General features: G+C 62.8%; 4 non-coding genes across 4 annotated transcripts; all 4 read right to left on the reverse strand.

Moving 5' to 3' along the window:
* Positions 1-819: 819 nt before the first annotated feature.
* On the reverse strand, positions 820-938 carry LOC142861226 (5S ribosomal RNA). Its single transcript, XR_012912593.1, has one exon. It is a non-coding gene; the product is annotated as a 5S ribosomal RNA (ribosomal RNA).
* A 3,777-nt stretch (positions 939-4,715) lies between these two features.
* On the reverse strand, positions 4,716-4,834 carry LOC142861227 (5S ribosomal RNA). Its single transcript, XR_012912594.1, has one exon. It is a non-coding gene; the product is annotated as a 5S ribosomal RNA (ribosomal RNA).
* Positions 4,835-8,613: 3,779 nt separating this feature from the next.
* LOC142861228 (5S ribosomal RNA) lies at positions 8,614-8,732 on the reverse strand. The gene has a single exon (XR_012912595.1). It is a non-coding gene; the product is annotated as a 5S ribosomal RNA (ribosomal RNA).
* A 3,776-nt stretch (positions 8,733-12,508) lies between these two features.
* LOC142861230 (5S ribosomal RNA) lies at positions 12,509-12,627 on the reverse strand. Its single transcript, XR_012912597.1, has one exon. It is a non-coding gene; the product is annotated as a 5S ribosomal RNA (ribosomal RNA).
* Positions 12,628-14,739: the final 2,112 nt, after the last annotated feature.

A 14,739-nucleotide genomic window follows, 5' to 3' on the forward strand; every position in this document is an offset into this window, starting at 1 on the left:
AGACCCCGTCTCTACTAAAAATAGAGAGAAATTAATTGGCCAACTAATATATATAGAAAAACACAGCCGGGCGTGGTGGTGCATGCCTGTAGTCCCAACTACTCGGGAGGCTGAGGCAGCAGGATTGCTTGAGCCCGGAGATTGAGGTTGCTGTGAGCTAGGCTGACGCCATGGCACTCACTCTAGCCTGGGCAGCAAAACGAGACTCTGTCTCAAAAAAAAAAAAAAAAAAAAGAACACAGGGGGGAGGGCGGCACGGGCAACACATGTCACCTGAATACTTGTACTCCCATCATCTGCTTGAAAAGAGAGAGAAAAGAAAATGCAATCCTAGAGGTAAGAGACACTTTTTAAAAATAATGAATCCGAAGAGAAAAGTAAAAGGAGGCCTGTGGAGCAGGTCTGGGTGTGACTCCGGATCCCCCAACATCAGGTGCCACCACCAAAGATTCCTGCGTGTAGCCCATAGAACCCCAAAAGCAACGGGACGAGTTCTGGTCACATACTCCCTCAAAATGACATCCTGGCCTTCTTCTGGAACTCCCTCCCCTCTCAGACTCTCAAGGTTTCCTCCAGCGTGTCGGTTCCCACAGAGCAGACCTTTGGTCTGAGACCTGACAGTCCAGATGCCACGCATGCTGCCGCGTGGCGGCGGTGTCGCGGCTTGGGACAAGAGGAGGCCCCACGGTGCGGGCTGGGGCGCCAGGCACCGCGCGCGCGCTGAGGGTGGGGGTGACCCCCACCCCGGGCCGCCGCCGCGCTCCCAGAAAGGGGACAGAACAAGAGGCAAAAAAAAAAAAAAAAAAAAAAAAAAGCAGCAGCCTGTGGCACCCGGTATTCCCAGGCGGTCTCCCATCCAAGTACTAACCAGGCCCGACCCTGCTTAGCTTCCGAGACCAGACGAGATCGGGGGCGTTCAGGGTGGTGTGGCCCTAGACGGCGGCGGAGGGCGCCCCTGCCCCGCTCGAGAAGCCGAGCCTCTCTGGGCTTCCCCGCCGCCGCCTCCCGCCCCAGGCCCCGCGCCGGGCCGGGCCGGGCCGGCCTGGTCCCGCGGGCTCCCAGGGTCCGGGGTGATGGGCGGGGCGGGGCGGGGCGGGGCGGGGTGGGGGGCTGTCTCTCTCTACACACACACACACACACTCACACTCACACTCACACAAGATGCGCCTCCACGGCTGGACTCGCCAAGGTGGAGCCCTCCCAGCCCCCCTCGTCTCCTCGCCCGGCCTCCTTCACCTACCCGCTGCCCACCCCCAGCGCGTCGCTGCCGCTGACTGCGCACGCGCGGGACGCTCGCCCTTTGACCCCAGCCAGGGGCCGCCCTCCCCCACAACCCCTTTCAGCTGCGCCCCCCCCCTCGCCCTGTGTGTGGGCTGCCGCCTATTCCCCCGGGCCAGGGCTGGGGCACAGCCAGTGTATGGGGCGTCTCTCTCTGGGGATGTGTCCCATGGGTGGGGTGGGGTGGCGTGGTTTGGGGGGCGCTGAAGAAATCAGTCCCCTCCATCTCCTACCTCTGGAAAACGCCCAAGCCCGTGGAGAACTGCCGGCACCGCTTCGTGGGGGCCGGGACCCTCCTCAGTGTCCTCCTGTGGCCCAGTCCAAGGGGCCTGGGCCTGGCCGGGGCTGCATTGGACCCCGACCACCCTGGCGTGTGGACTCGCTAAAAATCGGCCATTAGATATTGGATTCCAGCTTCCTGGAGGTCATTTCACTAATGAGTGCACCGGAAAGAGTTTCCTAATCCATCTGTGAGGGTGGCAACTGAAAGAGAATTTTAAAGCTGACAGAATAGGCGAGGGAAGGCATAGGAGATTTCCACAGCCAGCAAGGAAGACTTTCCCGAAATGGAAGAAAGAAACGAGCAAACAGAGACACCGGTAGCCCGCCCGGAAAAGAGTCTGCCCCTGAGAGAAAGCACCCTGACCAGGTTCACCCGTGGGTGGGTGGCGAGCTAGCGGCATTCAGAAGAGCGAGGCCCGCAGTCTGTGCGGAAGACACCTGCGCTCGGGTGTGTGTGGCGGCGCGATTCACAAGCAGCTCTAGACGTTAAACCCAGGAGAAGCCAGGGAGTTCCCAACGCCCCAGGTGTCCTCAGCCCACGACTGGCTGCTGTGGGAATGCGAAGCCCGGCTCCTTGTCTCAGAGCGGGGTTCCCAGGAGGATCAGGCTGAAGCTGGGACTTGGCCTCAAAGTGTCCCCTCGCATGGCCACCCCCTTCCCCTTCCTGCTCCTCTACTCCTGGTGCCCCTCCATCCAGGGGCCAGACCTTAAAGAGTCACCGCAAGAGAATCCTGGTCCCAAAGGAGCCTTCTGGGGGACCGGTGCTGAGAGAGGTTGTGGGCATGGCCCGCTGGGGCTCTGCCCGACCCAGGGCTGAGAGATGCCACCTCCCAGCTCTGGGTCCCTGCAGGAAGTGTTGGCAAGCACAGGGCCGGTCCTCCAAAGGCCCAGGTGCAGGGAGCCCAGGCCAAGCAGCCTGTGGAAGAAGCCACTTGCCGTGCCACCCCGGGAACAGGACTGCAGGCCCCGCCCTTCCCACCTCCTCCTCCTCCTCCTCCTCCTCCCCCCCGCCCCGCCCCCACAGGGCACAGGGCTCAGAGACACCTCAGACTCTTGCTACCCAAAGTGCAAAGGGCATCAGTTGCTCCTCCAACACCCCCCCCCCGCCCAGCAGACCACGTTGTCCAGCCAGCCCCCGGGCCTCCCTGGGGTGCCCAGCACAAAAGTGCAGACACCCACCGGACCCTCAGTCTCAGTTTTCGGAGGTTTTTGCCACTCTAAGGACCCGCAGGCCAGCTGGGCCTTCGGGCAGGACAGAGAGCCCCGGAATCCGACGTGGAGAGCTGCGTGTACGTCCCCATCAGGAGGCGGTCCCCACCTCCGCGGCTCTCCCCTTGCGGGGAGCGGCAGCCCAGCCGGCAGCCGCAGGGCCTCAGGGAAGACACCAGGCTGGGCCCCCGCGGCACAGCGGGGGCACGTCCCCCGCACTCACGCGACTTAGGGACGGCTGCTGGAGACTGCTGCGGCCACCCTGCTGCCGGGTTTCTGGAGGGCTTCCTGGAAGCAGCATCCACACCAAGCCCTTGGAAGGCCCAGGCGACGGAGGAGCCGGTCAGGCAGGGGCCGAGGACGGTGAGAGGCCGGGCGGGAAGGAGCGTGTCAGACAGGGGCAGAGGACGGTGACAGGCCGGGCGGGGAGGAGCCGGTCAGGCGGGGGCCCAGGACAGTGACGGGCCTGGCCGGGGAGGAGTGCGTCAGGCAGGGGCAGAGGAGACGGGCTGGGTAAGGGTTAGGGTTACAGTTAGGGCACAATTCACAATCCCAAAGACGTGGAAGCGACCCGAGTGCCCATCCATCCAGGAGTGCATCAATAAAATGTGGCACGTGGACACCACGGAGTGCCATTCGGCTGTGAGGAGCAGCGGTGAGAGGGCGCCTCTCGTGTTCTCCTGGCCAGAGCTGGAACCCGTTCCAGTAGGCCAAGTATCCCAAGAATGGACACACGAGCACCACGTGAGCGCGCTCACCAGCAAATTGGTACGAACGGATGGACGCCTAAGTGGACAGAGAGGAATCACCTTCATCGGGTGGGTGTCGGGCGGGTGGGGGGAGGGGAGGGGCATACACATCCATTAGGCATGGGGTGGGTGCGCACCGACTGGGGGATGGGCGCACTTGAAGCTCTGACCCGAGGGGGGAGGCTTGGAGAGGGCAAGGCACCCGACCTTAACATTGGTACCCCCACAATACGCTGGAACAACATGAGAGGTATATGAATAAGAACACAGGGGGGGCCGGGCGCGGTGGCTCACGCCTGTAATCCTAGCTCTCTGGGAGGCCGAGGCGGGCGGATTGCTCCAGGTCAGGAGTTCGAAACCAGCCTGAGCAAGAGCGAGACCCCGTCTCTACTAAAAATAGAGAGAAATTAATTGGCCAACTAATATATATAGAAAAACACAGCCGGGCGTGGTGGTGCATGCCTGTAGTCCCAACTACTCGGGAGGCTGAGGCAGCAGGATTGCTTGAGCCCGGAGATTGAGGTTGCTGTGAGCTAGGCTGACGCCATGGCACTCACTCTAGCCTTGGCAGCAAAACGAGACTCTGTCTCAAAAAAAAAAAAAAAAAAAAGAACACAGGGGGGAGGGCGGCACGGGCAACACATGTCACCTGAATACTTGTACTCCCATCATCTGCTTGAAAAGAGAGAGAAAAGAAAATGCAATCCTAGAGGTAAGAGACACTTTTTAAAAATAATGAATCCGAAGAGAAAAGTAAAAGGAGGCCTGTGGAGCAGGTCTGGGTGTGACTCCGGATCCCCCAACATCAGGTGCCACCACCAAAGATTCCTGCGTGTAGCCCATAGAACCCCAAAAGCAACGGGACGAGTTCTGGTCACATACTCCCTCAAAATGACATCCTGGCCTTCTTCTGGAACTCCCTCCCCTCTCAGACTCTCAAGGTTTCCTCCAGCGTGTCGGTTCCCACAGAGCAGACCTTTGGTCTGAGACCTGACAGTCCAGATGCCACGCATGCTGCCGCGTGGCGGCGGTGTCGCGGCTTGGGACAAGAGGAGGCCCCACGGTGCGGGCTGGGGCGCCAGGCACCGCGCGCGCGCTGAGGGTGGGGGTGACCCCCACCCCGGGCCGCCGCCGCGCTCCCAGAAAGGGGACAGAACAAGAGGCAAAAAAAAAAAAAAAAAAAAAAAAAAAAGCAGCAGCCTGTGGCACCCGGTATTCCCAGGCGGTCTCCCATCCAAGTACTAACCAGGCCCGACCCTGCTTAGCTTCCGAGACCAGACGAGATCGGGGGCGTTCAGGGTGGTGTGGCCCTAGACGGCGGCGGAGGGCGCCCCTGCCCCGCTCGAGAAGCCGAGCCTCTCTGGGCTTCCCCGCCGCCGCCTCCCGCCCCAGGCCCCACGCCGGGCCGGGCCGGGCCGGCCTGGTCCCGCGGGCTCCCAGGGTCCGGGGTGATGGGCGGGGCGGGGCGGGGCGGGGCGGGGTGGGGGGCTGTCTCTCTCTACACACACACACACACACTCACACTCACTCACACTCACACAAGATGCGCCTCCACGGCTGGACTCGCCAAGGTGGAGCCCTCCCAGCCCCCCTCGTCTCCTCGCCCGGCCTCCTTCACCTACCCGCTGCCCACCCCCAGCGCGTCGCTGCCGCTGACTGCGCACGCGCGGGACGCTCGCCCTTTGACCCCAGCCAGGGGCCGCCCTCCCCCACAACCCCTTTCAGCTGCGCCCCCCCCCTCGCCCTGTGTGTGGGCTGCCGCCTATTCCCCCGGGCCAGGGCTGGGGCACAGCCAGTGTATGGGGCGTCTCTCTCTGGGGATGTGTCCCATGGGTTTGGTGGGGTGGCGTGGTTTGGGGGGCGCTGAAGAAATCAGTCCCCTCCATCTCCTACCTCTGGAAAACGCCCAAGCCCGTGGAGAACTGCCGGCACCGCTTCGTGGGGGCCGGGACCCTCCTCAGTGTCCTCCTGTGGCCCAGTCCAAGGGGCCTGGGCCTGGCCGGGGCTGCATTGGACCCCGACCACCCTGGCGTGTGGACTCGCTAAAAATCGGCCATTAGATATTGGATTCCAGCTTCCTGGAGGTCATTTCACTAATGAGTGCACCGGAAAGAGTTTCCTAATCCATCTGTGAGGGTGGCAACTGAAAGAGAATTTTAAAGCTGACAGAATAGGCGAGGGAAGGCATAGGAGATTTCCACAGCCAGCAAGGAAGACTTTCCCGAAATGGAAGAAAGAAACGAGCAAACAGAGACACCGGTAGCCCGCCCGGAAAAGAGTCTGCCCCTGAGAGAAAGCACCCTGACCAGGTTCACCCGTGGGTGGGTGGCGAGCTAGCGGCATTCAGAAGAGCGAGGCCCGCAGTCTGTGCGGAAGACACCTGCGCTCGGGTGTGTGTGGCGGCGCGATTCACAAGCAGCTCTAGATGTTAAACCAAGGAGAAGCCAGGGAGTTCCCAACGCCCCAGGTGTCCTCAGCCCACGACTGGCTGCTGTGGGAATGCGAAGCCCGGCTCCTTGTCTCAGAGCGGGGTTCCCAGGAGGATCAGGCTGAAGCTGGGACTTGGCCTCAAAGTGTCCCCTCGCATGGCCACCCCCTTCCCCTTCCTGCTCCTCTACTCCTGGTGCCCCTCCATCCAGGGGCCAGACCTTAAAGAGTCACCGCAAGAGAATCCTGGTCCCAAAGGAGCCTTCTGGGGGACCGGTGCTGAGAGAGGTTGTGGGCATGGCCCGCTGGGGCTCTGCCCGACCCAGGGCTGAGAGATGCCACCTCCCAGCTCTGGGTCCCTGCAGGAAGTGTTGGCAAGCACAGGGCCGGTCCTCCAAAGGCCCAGGTGCAGGGAGCCCAGGCCAAGCAGCCTGTGGAAGAAGCCACTTGCCGTGCCACCCCGGGAACAGGACTGCAGGCCCCGCCCTTCCCACCTCCTCCTCCTCCTCCTCCTCCTCCCCCCCGCCCCGCCCCCACAGGGCACAGGGCTCAGAGACACCTCAGACTCTTGCTACCCAAAGTGCAAAGGGCATCAGTTGCTCCTCCAACACCCCCCCCCCGCCCAGCAGACCACGTTGTCCAGCCAGCCCCCGGGCCTCCCTGGGGTGCCCAGCACAAAAGTGCAGACACCCACCGGACCCTCAGTCTCAGTTTTCGGAGGTTTTTGCCACTCTAAGGACCCGCAGGCCAGCTGGGCCTTCGGGCAGGACAGAGAGCCCCGGAATCCGACGTGGAGAGCTGCGTGTACGTCCCCATCAGGAGGCGGTCCCCACCTCCGCGGCTCTCCCCTTGCGGGGAGCGGCAGCCCAGCCGGCAGCCGCAGGGCCTCAGGGAAGACACCAGGCTGGGCCCCCGCGGCACAGCGGGGGCACGTCCCCCGCACTCACGCGACTTAGGGACGGCTGCTGGAGACTGCTGCGGCCACCCTGCTGCCGGGTTTCTGGAGGGCTTCCTGGAAGCAGCATCCACACCAAGCCCTTGGAAGGCCCAGGCGACGGAGGAGCCGGTCAGGCAGGGGCCGAGGACGGTGAGAGGCCGGGCGGGAAGGAGCGTGTCAGACAGGGGCAGAGGACGGTGACAGGCCGGGCGGGGAGGAGCCGGTCAGGCGGGGGCCCAGGACAGTGACGGGCCTGGCCGGGGAGGAGTGCGTCAGGCAGGGGCAGAGGAGACGGGCTGGGTAAGGGTTAGGGTTACAGTTAGGGCACAATTCACAATCCCAAAGACGTGGAAGCGACCCGAGTGCCCATCCATCCAGGAGTGCATCAATAAAATGTGGCACGTGGACACCACGGAGTGCCATTCGGCTGTGAGGAGCAGCGGTGAGAGGGCGCCTCTCGTGTTCTCCTGGCCAGAGCTGGAACCCGTTCCAGTAGGCCAAGTATCCCAAGAATGGACACACGAGCACCACGTGAGCGCGCTCACCAGCAAATTGGTACGAACGGATGGACGCCTAAGTGGACAGAGAGGAATCACCTTCATCGGGTGGGTGTCGGGCGGGTGGGGGGAGGGGAGGGGCATACACATCCATTAGGCATGGGGTGGGTGCGCACCGACTGGGGGATGGGCGCACTTGAAGCTCTGACCCGAGGGGGGAGGCTTGGAGAGGGCAAGGCACCCGACCTTAACATTGGTACCCCCACAATACGCTGGAACAACATGAGAGGTATATGAATAAGAACACAGGGGGGGCCGGGCGCGGTGGCTCACGCCTGTAATCCTAGCTCTCTGGGAGGCCGAGGCGGGCGGATTGCTCCAGGTCAGGAGTTCGAAACCAGCCTGAGCAAGAGCGAGACCCCGTCTCTACTAAAAATAGAGAGAAATTAATTGGCCAACTAATATATATAGAAAAACACAGCCGGGCGTGGTGGTGCATGCCTGTAGTCCCAACTACTCGGGAGGCTGAGGCAGCAGGATTGCTTGAGCCCGGAGATTGAGGTTGCTGTGAGCTAGGCTGACGCCATGGCACTCACTCTAGCCTGGGCAGCAAAACGAGACTCTGTCTCAAAAAAAAAAAAAAAAAAAAGAACACAGGGGGGAGGGCGGCACGGGCAACACATGTCACCTGAATACTTGTACTCCCATCATCTGCTTGAAAAGAGAGAGAAAAGAAAATGCAATCCTAGAGGTAAGAGACACTTTTTAAAAATAATGAATCCGAAGAGAAAAGTAAAAGGAGGCCTGTGGAGCAGGTCTGGGTGTGACTCCGGATCCCCCAACATCAGGTGCCACCACCAAAGATTCCTGCGTGTAGCCCATAGAACCCCAAAAGCAACGGGACGAGTTCTGGTCACATACTCCCTCAAAATGACATCCTGGCCTTCTTCTGGAACTCCCTCCCCTCTCAGACTCTCAAGGTTTCCTCCAGCGTGTCGGTTCCCACAGAGCAGACCTTTGGTCTGAGACCTGACAGTCCAGATGCCACGCATGCTGCCGCGTGGCGGCGGTGTCGCGGCTTGGGACAAGAGGAGGCCCCACGGTGCGGGCTGGGGCGCCAGGCACCGCGCGCGCGCTGAGGGTGGGGGTGACCCCCACCCCGGGCCGCCGCCGCGCTCCCAGAAAGGGGACAGAACAAGAGGCAAAAAAAAAAAAAAAAAAAAAAAAAAGCAGCAGCCTGTGGCACCCGGTATTCCCAGGCGGTCTCCCATCCAAGTACTAACCAGGCCCGACCCTGCTTAGCTTCCGAGACCAGACGAGATCGGGGGCGTTCAGGGTGGTGTGGCCCTAGACGGCGGCGGAGGGCGCCCCTGCCCCGCTCGAGAAGCCGAGCCTCTCTGGGCTTCCCCGCCGCCGCCTCCCGCCCCAGGCCCCGCGCCGGGCCGGGCCGGGCCGGCCTGGTCCCGCGGGCTCCCAGGGTCCGGGGTGATGGGCGGGGCGGGGCGGGGCGGGGCGGGGTGGGGGGCTGTCTCTCTCTACACACACACACACACACTCACACTCACACTCACACAAGATGCGCCTCCACGGCTGGACTCGCCAAGGTGGAGCCCTCCCAGCCCCCCTCGTCTCCTCGCCCGGCCTCCTTCACCTACCCGCTGCCCACCCCCAGCGCGTCGCTGCCGCTGACTGCGCACGCGCGGGACGCTCGCCCTTTGACCCCAGCCAGGGGCCGCCCTCCCCCACAACCCCTTTCAGCTGCGCCCCCCCCCTCGCCCTGTGTGTGGGCTGCCGCCTATTCCCCCGGGCCAGGGCTGGGGCACAGCCAGTGTATGGGGCGTCTCTCTCTGGGGATGTGTCCCATGGGTGGGGTGGGGTGGCGTGGTTTGGGGGGCGCTGAAGAAATCAGTCCCCTCCATCTCCTACCTCTGGAAAACGCCCAAGCCCGTGGAGAACTGCCGGCACCGCTTCGTGGGGGCCGGGACCCTCCTCAGTGTCCTCCTGTGGCCCAGTCCAAGGGGCCTGGGCCTGGCCGGGGCTGCATTGGACCCCGACCACCCTGGCGTGTGGACTCGCTAAAAATCGGCCATTAGATATTGGATTCCAGCTTCCTGGAGGTCATTTCACTAATGAGTGCACCGGAAAGAGTTTCCTAATCCATCTGTGAGGGTGGCAACTGAAAGAGAATTTTAAAGCTGACAGAATAGGCGAGGGAAGGCATAGGAGATTTCCACAGCCAGCAAGGAAGACTTTCCCGAAATGGAAGAAAGAAACGAGCAAACAGAGACACCGGTAGCCCGCCCGGAAAAGAGTCTGCCCCTGAGAGAAAGCACCCTGACCAGGTTCACCCGTGGGTGGGTGGCGAGCTAGCGGCATTCAGAAGAGCGAGGCCCGCAGTCTGTGCGGAAGACACCTGCGCTCGGGTGTGTGTGGCGGCGCGATTCACAAGCAGCTCTAGACGTTAAACCCAGGAGAAGCCAGGGAGTTCCCAACGCCCCAGGTGTCCTCAGCCCACGACTGGCTGCTGTGGGAATGCGAAGCCCGGCTCCTTGTCTCAGAGCGGGGTTCCCAGGAGGATCAGGCTGAAGCTGGGACTTGGCCTCAAAGTGTCCCCTCGCATGGCCACCCCCTTCCCCTTCCTGCTCCTCTACTCCTGGTGCCCCTCCATCCAGGGGCCAGACCTTAAAGAGTCACCGCAAGAGAATCCTGGTCCCAAAGGAGCCTTCTGGGGGACCGGTGCTGAGAGAGGTTGTGGGCATGGCCCGCTGGGGCTCTGCCCGACCCAGGGCTGAGAGATGCCACCTCCCAGCTCTGGGTCCCTGCAGGAAGTGTTGGCAAGCACAGGGCCGGTCCTCCAAAGGCCCAGGTGCAGGGAGCCCAGGCCAAGCAGCCTGTGGAAGAAGCCACTTGCCGTGCCACCCCGGGAACAGGACTGCAGGCCCCGCCCTTCCCACCTCCTCCTCCTCCTCCTCCTCCTCCCCCCCGCCCCGCCCCCACAGGGCACAGGGCTCAGAGACACCTCAGACTCTTGCTACCCAAAGTGCAAAGGGCATCAGTTGCTCCTCCAACACCCCCCCCCCGCCCAGCAGACCACGTTGTCCAGCCAGCCCCCGGGCCTCCCTGGGGTGCCCAGCACAAAAGTGCAGACACCCACCGGACCCTCAGTCTCAGTTTTCGGAGGTTTTTGCCACTCTAAGGACCCGCAGGCCAGCTGGGCCTTCGGGCAGGACAGAGAGCCCCGGAATCCGACGTGGAGAGCTGCGTGTACGTCCCCATCAGGAGGCGGTCCCCACCTCCGCGGCTCTCCCCTTGCGGGGAGCGGCAGCCCAGCCGGCAGCCGCAGGGCCTCAGGGAAGACACCAGGCTGGGCCCCCGCGGCACAGCGGGGGCACGTCCCCCGCACTCACGCGACTTAGGGACGGCTGCTGGAGACTGCTGCGGCCACCCTGCTGCCGGGTTTCTGGAGGGCTTCCTGGAAGCAGCATCCACACCAAGCCCTTGGAAGGCCCAGGCGACGGAGGAGCCGGTCAGGCAGGGGCCGAGGACGGTGAGAGGCCGGGCGGGAAGGAGCGTGTCAGACAGGGGCAGAGGACGGTGACAGGCCGGGCGGGGAGGAGCCGGTCAGGCGGGGGCCCAGGACAGTGACGGGCCTGGCCGGGGAGGAGTGCGTCAGGCAGGGGCAGAGGAGACGGGCTGGGTAAGGGTTAGGGTTACAGTTAGGGCACAATTCACAATCCCAAAGACGTGGAAGCGACCCGAGTGCCCATCCATCCAGGAGTGCATCAATAAAATGTGGCACGTGGACACCACGGAGTGCCATTCGGCTGTGAGGAGCAGCGGTGAGAGGGCGCCTCTCGTGTTCTCCTGGCCAGAGCTGGAACCCGTTCCAGTAGGCCAAGTATCCCAAGAATGGACACACGAGCACCACGTGAGCGCGCTCACCAGCAAATTGGTACGAACGGATGGACGCCTAAGTGGACAGAGAGGAATCACCTTCATCGGGTGGGTGTCGGGCGGGTGGGGGGAGGGGAGGGGCATACACATCCATTAGGCATGGGGTGGGTGCGCACCGACTGGGGGATGGGCGCACTTGAAGCTCTGACCCGAGGGGGGAGGCTTGGAGAGGGCAAGGCACCCGACCTTAACATTGGTACCCCCACAATACGCTGGAACAACATGAGAGGTATATGAATAAGAACACAGGGGGGGCCGGGCGCGGTGGCTCACGCCTGTAATCCTAGCTCTCTGGGAGGCCGAGGCGGGCGGATTGCTCCAGGTCAGGAGTTCGAAACCAGCCTGAGCAAGAGCGAGACCCCGTCTCTACTAAAAATAGAGAGAAATTAATTGGCCAACTAATATATATAGAAAAACACAGCCGGGCGTGGTGGTGCATGCCTGTAGTCCCAACTACTCGGGAGGCTGAGGCAGCAGGATTGCTTGAGCCCGGAGATTGAGGTTGCTGTGAGCTAGGCTGACGCCATGGCACTCACTCTAGCCTGGGCAGCAAAACGAGACTCTGTCTCAAAAAAAAAAAAAAAAAAAAGAACACAGGGGGGAGGGCGGCACGGGCAACACATGTCACCTGAATACTTGTACTCCCATCATCTGCTTGAAAAGAGAGAGAAAAGAAAATGCAATCCTAGAGGTAAGAGACACTTTTTAAAAATAATGAATCCGAAGAGAAAAGTAAAAGGAGGCCTGTGGAGCAGGTCTGGGTGTGACTCCGGATCCCCCAACATCAGGTGCCACCACCAAAGATTCCTGCGTGTAGCCCATAGAACCCCAAAAGCAACGGGACGAGTTCTGGTCACATACTCCCTCAAAATGACATCCTGGCCTTCTTCTGGAACTCCCTCCCCTCTCAGACTCTCAAGGTTTCCTCCAGCGTGTCGGTTCCCACAGAGCAGACCTTTGGTCTGAGACCTGACAGTCCAGATGCCACGCATGCTGCCGCGTGGCGGCGGTGTCGCGGCTTGGGACAAGAGGAGGCCCCACGGTGCGGGCTGGGGCGCCAGGCACCGCGCGCGCGCTGAGGGTGGGGGTGACCCCCACCCCGGGCCGCCGCCGCGCTCCCAGAAAGGGGACAGAACAAGAGGCAAAAAAAAAAAAAAAAAAAAAAAAAAAGCAGCAGCCTGTGGCACCCGGTATTCCCAGGCGGTCTCCCATCCAAGTACTAACCAGGCCCGACCCTGCTTAGCTTCCGAGACCAGACGAGATCGGGGGCGTTCAGGGTGGTGTGGCCCTAGACGGCGGCGGGAGGGCGCCCCTGCCCCGCTCGAGAAGCCGAGCCTCTCTGGGCTTCCCCGCCGCCGCCTCCCGCCCCAGGCCCCACGCCGGGCCGGGCCGGGCCGGCCTGGTCCCGCGGGCTCCCAGGGTCCGGGGTGATGGGCGGGGCGGGGCGGGGCGGGGCGGGGTGGGGGGCTGTCTCTCTCTACACACACACACACACACTCACACTCACTCACACTCACACAAGATGCGCCTCCACGGCTGGACTCGCCAAGGTGGAGCCCTCCCAGCCCCCCTCGTCTCCTCGCCCGGCCTCCTTCACCTACCCGCTGCCCACCCCCAGCGCGTCGCTGCCGCTGACTGCGCACGCGCGGGACGCTCGCCCTTTGACCCCAGCCAGGGGCCGCCCTCCCCCACAACCCCTTTCAGCTGCGCCCCCCCCCTCGCCCTGTGTGTGGGCTGCCGCCTATTCCCCCGGGCCAGGGCTGGGGCACAGCCAGTGTATGGGGCGTCTCTCTCTGGGGATGTGTCCCATGGGTTTGGTGGGGTGGCGTGGTTTGGGGGGCGCTGAAGAAATCAGTCCCCTCCATCTCCTACCTCTGGAAAACGCCCAAGCCCGTGGAGAACTGCCGGCACCGCTTCGTGGGGGCCGGGACCCTCCTCAGTGTCCTCCTGTGGCCCAGTCCAAGGGGCCTGGGCCTGGCCGGGGCTGCATTGGACCCCGACCACCCTGGCGTGTGGACTCGCTAAAAATCGGCCATTAGATATTGGATTCCAGCTTCCTGGAGGTCATTTCACTAATGAGTGCACCGGAAAGAGTTTCCTAATCCATCTGTGAGGGTGGCAACTGAAAGAGAATTTTAAAGCTGACAGAATAGGCGAGGGAAGGCATAGGAGATTTCCACAGCCAGCAAGGAAGACTTTCCCGAAATGGAAGAAAGAAACGAGCAAACAGAGACACCGGTAGCCCGCCCGGAAAAGAGTCTGCCCCTGAGAGAAAGCACCCTGACCAGGTTCACCCGTGGGTGGGTGGCGAGCTAGCGGCATTCAGAAGAGCGAGGCCCGCAGTCTGTGCGGAAGACACCTGCGCTCGGGTGTGTGTGGCGGCGCGATTCACAAGCAGCTCTAGATGTTAAACCAAGGAGAAGCCAGGGAGTTCCCAACGCCCCAGGTGTCCTCAGCCCACGACTGGCTGCTGTGGGAATGCGAAGCCCGGCTCCTTGTCTCAGAGCGGGGTTCCCAGGAGGATCAGGCTGAAGCTGGGACTTGGCCTCAAAGTGTCCCCTCGCATGGCCACCCCCTTCCCCTTCCTGCTCCTCTACTCCTGGTGCCCCTCCATCCAGGGGCCAGACCTTAAAGAGTCACCGCAAGAGAATCCTGGTCCCAAAGGAGCCTTCTGGGGGACCGGTGCTGAGAGAGGTTGTGGGCATGGCCCGCTGGGGCTCTGCCCGACCCAGGGCTGAGAGATGCCACCTCCCAGCTCTGGGTCCCTGCAGGAAGTGTTGGCAAGCACAGGGCCGGTCCTCCAAAGGCCCAGGTGCAGGGAGCCCAGGCCAAGCAGCCTGTGGAAGAAGCCACTTGCCGTGCCACCCCGGGAACAGGACTGCAGGCCCCGCCCTTCCCACCTCCTCCTCCTCCTCCTCCTCCTCCCCCCCGCCCCGCCCCCACAGGGCACAGGGCTCAGAGACACCTCAGACTCTTGCTACCCAAAGTGCAAAGGGCATCAGTTGCTCCTCCAACACCCCCCCCCCCGCCCAGCAGACCACGTTGTCCAGCCAGCCCCCGGGCCTCCCTGGGGTGCCCAGCACAAAAGTGCAGACACCCACCGGACCCTCAGTCTCAGTTTTCGGAGGTTTTTGCCACTCTAAGGACCCGCAGGCCAGCTGGGCCTTCGGGCAGGACAGAGAGCCCCGGAATCCGACGTGGAGAGCTGCGTGTACGTCCCCATCAGGAGGCGGTCCCCACCTCCGCGGCTCTCCCCTTGCGGGGAGCGGCAGCCCAGCCGGCAGCCGCAGGGCCTCAGGGAAGACACCAGGCTGGGCCCCCGCGGCACAGCGGGGGCACGTCCCCCGCACTCACGCGACTTAGGGACGGCTGCTGGAGACTGCTGCGGCCACCCTGCTGCCGGGTT

The sequence above is a fragment of the Microcebus murinus genome, chromosome 16 (genome assembly GCF_040939455.1).
Source record: "Microcebus murinus isolate Inina chromosome 16, M.murinus_Inina_mat1.0, whole genome shotgun sequence".
Lineage (NCBI taxonomy): Eukaryota > Metazoa > Chordata > Mammalia > Primates > Cheirogaleidae > Microcebus > Microcebus murinus.